At 39.1% G+C, this 7,260-nt stretch overlaps 1 long non-coding RNA gene across 1 annotated transcript; it reads left to right on the top strand.

Annotated features, from left to right (window-relative positions):
- The first annotated feature begins 609 nt into the window (after nucleotides 1–609).
- LOC149149531 (uncharacterized) lies at nucleotides 610–4,984 on the top strand. Its single transcript, XR_016262538.1, has 3 exons — nucleotides 610–809; nucleotides 952–3,320; nucleotides 4,045–4,984. It is a non-coding gene; the product is annotated as an uncharacterized LOC149149531 (long non-coding RNA).
- Nucleotides 4,985–7,260: the final 2,276 nt, after the last annotated feature.

Genomic DNA, 7,260 nt, shown 5'->3' with positions numbered 1-7,260 from the left:
TTATGTTGTGTAGTTCAGGCATTGTGCTATTGAACAAAATCCATCATGTGGGCATAGTATACCCAAAATCTATGACCATTCCTATCAGATAACGTGGATTGCAAAAAAGTAGAGCTATTGTTTTCCTCGTTATACTTATACAATGGAGATTGGGATCTGTTTTTAAGTGGAGATTAAGGCATGAAATACAAGTTGCAAGTGGAGCAGACAAGAGGTAAGTGAACTGCTGAGTGCATGTGTTACCTGTTTAGTGCTCTTAGGACATTGTGTTCTCATTGTGCAGATTCATGCAAAGCTCATGTCATGGTTGTAACTGTCTGTGCTCTGAATGGTTGGCTCCCCTGCTTGTCAGTTGTTGTCCTCATGCAAATTTACTCCATACTTATTAAGTCATCTATCACAGTATTATAGTTCATTGGTCGATAAAAATCCTATTATGATGGCCAATGATTGGCATGTCTTTCAACTTATTCCTTATCATTCAGTCTTTCCATTACTTGTAAACATGGATATTTTCAATTTTAAGGGTTTATGTGTTCATTGTGATGGAAAATGTGTTTTCTAATGCTCCAGATACTATTAACAAATAGGGTTTATGTTATGCAGGTCAGGCATTGTTCTATTGAACAAAATCCATCATGTGGGCATAGTATACCCAAAATCTATGACCATTTTGACGACTTATGATGTGACTTGTCGCAACAAACAGTCCATGCCCAATGATATCAAAATCTTCTATTCATTTAAAAGAAAGAGGAGGGTTTCATATAAAGATGGAAGCCACTCAAATTAGTCTTCCTGAGAAAAAGGTAAAAGCTATTGTTGAGAAACTGGCTAGGGATAGGTCACTAAAAGAACCACCAGTTTGACTTTGTCTGTTTTAGAAAGCTATTGTTGAGAATCTGGCTAGGGATATGTCACTAAAAGAACCACCAGTTTGTATCTTTTCAGGACGTAATCTGGGTATCTCTCATCTCAAGCGTTCTTATGATAATATGCCATTGAAAATAAGGGGTCCTAACATTTCTGCACAGAAAGTGCATGGTGAAGATGTTTCGGAAGTGACAAACGTTTCTGCTCATCAATGTACTTCAAAATAACTTCAAGACAAAATGATATCAAGGAGCTGGGAAAAAGTTAAATAGGACAAGGATATGGAAGAAATAAAATGTGAAGTGAAACCTGTAGTGTCTGTCAAACAAAACCTGCCAAAAGTGGCTGAGAATATTATGGGTGAAGAATCTTCTGAAAATTGTCAAAGTAGCACAACAACAGAGAAGGGACAAGAATCTTCTAAAAGCACGGAAACAGGAGAGATATTTCAGGAAAGTGATCTGCATTTTGAAATGAGGACCGGTCTAATTTCCTTATGTCGTGTAGCAGTGAAGGAGACACAGAAGGTGACATGACCTTTTCACTCACTCTCTGGAAGTGAGACATCCTCATCCTCGTCAACTTTGGAATTGCCAAATTTATCATGTAGGAGTGAACTTTGAAACTAGCTCTTTTTCTGGGACGGAGAATGAGCCACCAGCTTCCATGAGCTCAATAGATGCTTCCATTTTCAGTCGCAATCATATGTGCAAGTCATCTTTTCCAGCCATGCATTTACAAAAACATGCTATATCTACAGATATCTCAAGTCATGATGAGAAAGAAATATTTCCAGCACATCCTCAAACCAAGTCATACAACCAATCTCAACTTTATGAGTAGTTAAATGTTTCAGAGGGAATGATGGTAATGACAGAATGCTCAGAAGTAGGCAAAATCAATGAAATTGCATCCCTTTTAAAATACAAAGAAATTTCTCAAAATCAATGAAATTGCATCCATTTTAAAATACAAAGAAATTTCACCCACAACTCGTACAAATCCCAAATCCTGAATCCTGCCATTTTCCAGGGATAGGAGTTACTGCTCAGAAAGACAATTCCATGCCACCTAATGAACTAGATGTTAGTCCAACATTCTTATGTTCTACAGAAGAATGTCCTGGAGGTCTTGCTGCAAATGAAGTATTATTAGCTAAAAATTGCACTCCAGAGATAAATTCAGATATCGCACAAGATGGAAATGATGCAGCCTCCCAGCACATATGGAAACAGAAGATTCAGTGGATATAGCATCTCCTCTAACAGAGGCTTTTGAAAAGAATGGAAATATTCAAATTGACGATGGTTGTAATGATTTTTCTGTTACAAATATGGATAGTTCCTATATTAATGTGGGTGATCGTGCCTCCATAGTTAAGAGTACTTCTGTTCTTGATTTTCCTATATAGAGAGAAAGTTCAGGTCCTTGTGTGTCAGTGGGTACATGCCTATCACTTGTAGGCATAGATCATAATAAGTGTATTCATGAAACTTCATATGTGCTTTCCATGGATATTCGAAACACCATGTCTTCAAAGAGTCATCAATTCAAGCTTCAGAGCATTATTTCAAATGATCAATGGCAACAGTTTTCTTCGACTGAGGAAACATTTCTTGAATCAAACTCAGCCTCATGGATTGATCCTCAATGTAGTAAAAGGCATGTTAATGTACCACTTAAATCAGTGGCATCTACTGTCAAGCTGCAACGTGGAAAACCAAACATATCATCCAATACAAACTAAGAGTCTCAGTTTCAGTAGCTGCCCATATCATCCAATACAAACTAGAGAATCTTCCTTTGCATATTATGGTCACAAAGTTTGTGGGAACATCCTGAAACATCCTGAAACATATCTAGCAGGAAACTGCTCTCATTGATCTTTGGAAGTGCCTGCATTGCATTATTTAGATTAAAATACTAGTGTTTGGAGCCCAGAAAGAGCCAGCATGAAATCAGTTCAAAAAATCATCATCTATGGTCATCTCCTGGATACATTCAGCCCAGATCAAAAAAAAATTAAATAAGGAATTAATGCCATGCAAACATTCGTTGAATATGGATTTAGAAATGGGGTCCTCAGAAAGCTGCTCTCACCAATCTCAAAAAGAAGTGGCAGTTCTATTACCAAGAAACATGAACCAGATTCTGAAAGGCTACCTATTGCTACACCAGAGACACAGCCCAGTCATACCAAGTGCATCAGCTTCACCTACTCATTCTTTGATTTCACAGGGTCTTCTTCACTGTTCGTGCAAGGATGGATTGCCATATTATAGCTTTTCTTTGAATGAGTCTGAAAAGGCTTTTGTAGCAATAAAGTGGAAAGTCAACAACCGTGGCAGAGAAGGTTTTGACTGGTTGTACACATTTCATTCTGGTCCTGATAATAAGACAATTTTAAATCTTCTTAAAAAAACAAGAATGAATGGGTAGCCACAAAGGTGTTGGGTATACGACCAAAGTCCCACATTGACTAGAGGTGGGGAGGATCATGGATATATAAGGATGGACAAATATCTCCATTGGTATGAGGCCTTTTGGGGTAAGTCCAAAAGCAAATCCATGAGGGCTTAGGCCCAAAGTGGACAATATCATACCATTGTGGAGATATGTGGTGTCCAGAGTCCTTACAAGTGGTATCGGAGCCATGCCCCGAAGTTAGCCAAGTGGATGAATCCTTGGAATACCGAACGAAGGTGGTGGGCCCCAGTAATATCACGATGGGATCCGTGGATGAGCTCGGTTAGACAGGCGGTGTGCTCCGGATTCTTCATGGACGTGTCCTGGTCCCAACACGGTGAAGAGGAGTTGACCTGGGATAGAGCAAGCTCTCGAGGCAGGTGGTGCTCCATGTAAGGCGTGTGCTTCCAACGCATTGGAGCGGAGAATCCTAGTTGGTAGAGACTCGAGAGTGGACGGATGGATAATCGTTTGAGGGGAGGCTCGATGGTCCTTTGTTCGAGGGGAGGATTGTTGGGTATACGACCAAAGTCCCACATTGACTAGAGGTGGGGAGGATCATGGATATATAAGGATGGACAAATATCTCCATTGGTATGAGGCCTTTTGGGGTAAGTCCAAAAGCAAATCCATGAGGGCTTAGGCCCAAAGTGGACAATATCATACCATTGTGGAGATATGTGGTGTCCAGAGTCCTTACAAAAGGACGAGCATGTTCTTGATCTTGTGGGACACATGAGAGTCACCAGTTCATTATGCCGTGAGATTAACAGTTTTCGTAGCTTAGAAATTGCAGTGGAAACTGAATTTGTTCTACTTGGTGTACAATGTACACATTGTACATATCAAAGAGGGACCTTCAAGACAAACATGTTCAACAGAGAATATAATTCTTGTTCCTGATCAGTCAGACCATACGAGAATTCCAAACGGAAACTGTGGTGATTCATGCTCTACATCAATAACATCCTCTAGTCCAATTGCCGACAATACTAGTTTTGTCCCAAGCTATGTGGCCTCAACTAAACAGGCCATCAAGAACAAAACGTCGGACGTAAGGTTGAGTCAGTCCTCACAACAAAAATACAGTGAATTCTTTCAATCCAGTCTTATGTCTCGATCTGTAGATGGTAACGCAGTCTGTGTGGAGAACTGGGGTACTTGGGGTATCTCAGATGCCGAACTTTGTCTAGCTATAGTGATCCCAGACAGAAACTGGGAACAGTGGAACTGGCAAAGACACTTTCAAAGCCAGGGGCTGGGGCCTGAAATTTCTTGACAAAAGCCTTCATAATTCAAAGTCAATACATTCACGGGGTCAAGATGACTCTTGCAATTCAGAATGCAGCGATGATTCCGCTATGAGCCCTACCCCATGTTCAGCAGGATATGCTTTTGATGACCAGTCTCCAGTTCAAGGACTGCAAGTATAACAGCTCTAGTGCCAGCAGGCATACATGGTTTGCCAAAAATTAAATCAAGTGGACCTTCACCTCTGATTGAATGGTGGAGACTCGGTGACAAGTGTGATTGTGATGGATGGGATCTGGGTTCTGCACTCACCTTACTTCACCATCGAAAACAAAGAAGGACAAGCGACTTAATTGAGACCAATTCAAAGGCAGAGGATTGCTATTCATTATATGTGCTTTCTAAGGTATTGTATCTGTGACCAACCATTTTGATTTTAATTTATGTAGAGTGCCAGTGTTATGTTATGGTTCATCCATATCCTTTTCTCCTCCATTTTTCCCTTTGAAAATACTGGGAAGTTTTGTCGTTCTGTCACTCCTATCTGAAATTTTTGTTCATGTTGGACATTATGTCAATTGCAGGGAGAGAGGGAAGATAGACACGCATTAACAATGACAGCAGTTGCTGACGGTCTGTAACAGGCTTTCTCTATAGTTTTGTCCATGCTGCACAGCAGAGAAGAGATCCTCATTCCTCCTGGCATGCATGATAATAACAATAATAAATAATTGATTGCAGTTGGTACTAAAAGCAAAAGAAAAGAGCCCTGGGCACCTTGGGGACGAGCAGGGAGGATATCAAATTTATTCCTAGATAGAGATGTACATTGTACTGTAAAGTTTTGTCAGTCAATTTGTGGATATTGGGCTTTATGTTAAAGTTGTCATCCATGATCCCCTATTGTGGTCTGGGTACATGGAAGATCCTGTCATCCAAATGCTAAGAGCAACCCAAATGTATATTCAGTGATAGCTATTTCCATGATGCGGGTGTTGCAATTTCCGCATCGGTATTGGTTTCTTATGCTATCCAAACATCCTGGCAAGATGTAAAGGTCTATTGGTTATGATTTGTGAACAAAATAATAAAGCGAAAATATGTAAATTTTTTTGTTTTCTATCAAATATATTTCATCAAATCTATTTCATCAAATCATCGCACATCCTTCTGGCCTGGATCAAGGTTCAAGGTCTTTACACCTAGGTTTTCTTATCTTTTTAAAAATGCCCCACAAAATAAGTAGGATACCAAGCACTTTCTGGAATTGTTTCTACTGTAGAAACTGCTTTCTATCATATTTCCTTTGTATATTCAAATAACAATACAATTTTATTACTGTACATTACACATTTCAGCGTCCTTGTGGCCCTTTTATTTGTACTTTGTAGCTTCCCTTTAACTTGTGTGATTGTGAACCCTGATTTGTTCATTGTGTGAAGGCAAATTGGATGAGAGCTAGAGTTCACTGTATATTACAACAGTTTCTTAGTTCTTATCTATACGACCACCAACCTTCGTGTGTTGCTATTTGTGAACTGTTACTTCAGTTGCTTACTTATCTGGCATATCGTTGATACTTGTAATTAGTAACTTATGTGCAGTTCTAATTAAAATTACCCAGAACTGCTTCATTCTTATCATACACTAGCGCAGCTATGTTACTGTTGGTATTTAGAGTTCAGTAAAAGTATTTATATACCTAACATTAGTTTATATTGAGAAAGGAGTATGCCATATTGGTCCTTTCAGATTTCTCTTGCTGGCAAAACTGTGCTTACTCAACCCAATTGTCAATTTTTTGTTTTTTTCACCGCGGTTTCCTTTCTATTTTCTCAAGATTCGTGAGTTTTCCTATAAAATCTTTTCTCTAGCGCATGAGGGAGTAAAGGATAATGCAAAATTGTTTTTCATATTTGCAAATCTCTGGACAAGTTAATTGAGATACAAAGTTTGTTCACCTCAGGCTTTTAAATGATTTACCACGCAAACAACATCCAAAACATATCTCCATCTAAAACACCATCGAATTTCCATCAGTAATATTTATGTATGCGGTGAATGCTATATAGTCATTGTAAACATCCTTAAAAAGTGTCTAATTTTATTTCAATAAAAATATCCATGGAAATGTCATAGAAAAGATAATTATCACTGTTCAACTCTATTTTCAGGAGTATGGCTCAACTACCATATACCTATTCTGGACACTTCTGATTGACCACACAGCGTGAGGAACCTGTGTCTAGAATAACCCATATCCATTCTGGACACTTTTGATATTCTCAACACTTTTGATTGACCACACAACCTGAGGAGGAACCCATACTTATTCTGGACATTTTTGATTGACCACACAGCATGAGGAGGAACCCAAAGAATTCTCACTTTCGGTACACTTTTGATTTATCACACAGCTTGAGGAACCCATACTTATTCTGGACATTTGTGATTGACCACACAGCGTGAGGAGGAACCCAAAGAATTCTCACTTTCGGTACACTTTTAATTTATCACACAGCTTGAGGGACCCAAAGAAATTGAAATTCTCATGCTGGGAGCATGTGTGCGAACAGAGTGAATAAAGAGGAATTGCAAAGGATAGCATGCTGAGGGCATGTGTGCGAATAGAGTGAATAGAGAGGAAGAGCAAAGGATAGCAGTGAGTAG

This window comes from Pinus tabuliformis, chromosome 9 (assembly GCF_031772625.1).
Source record: "Pinus tabuliformis cultivar Carrire ecotype Pingquan chromosome 9, CPIR1, whole genome shotgun sequence".
NCBI lineage: Eukaryota > Viridiplantae > Streptophyta > Pinopsida > Pinales > Pinaceae > Pinus > Pinus tabuliformis.
Note: the sequence above shows the minus strand (reverse complement) of the source record. Positions and strands in the feature narration are given on the sequence as shown.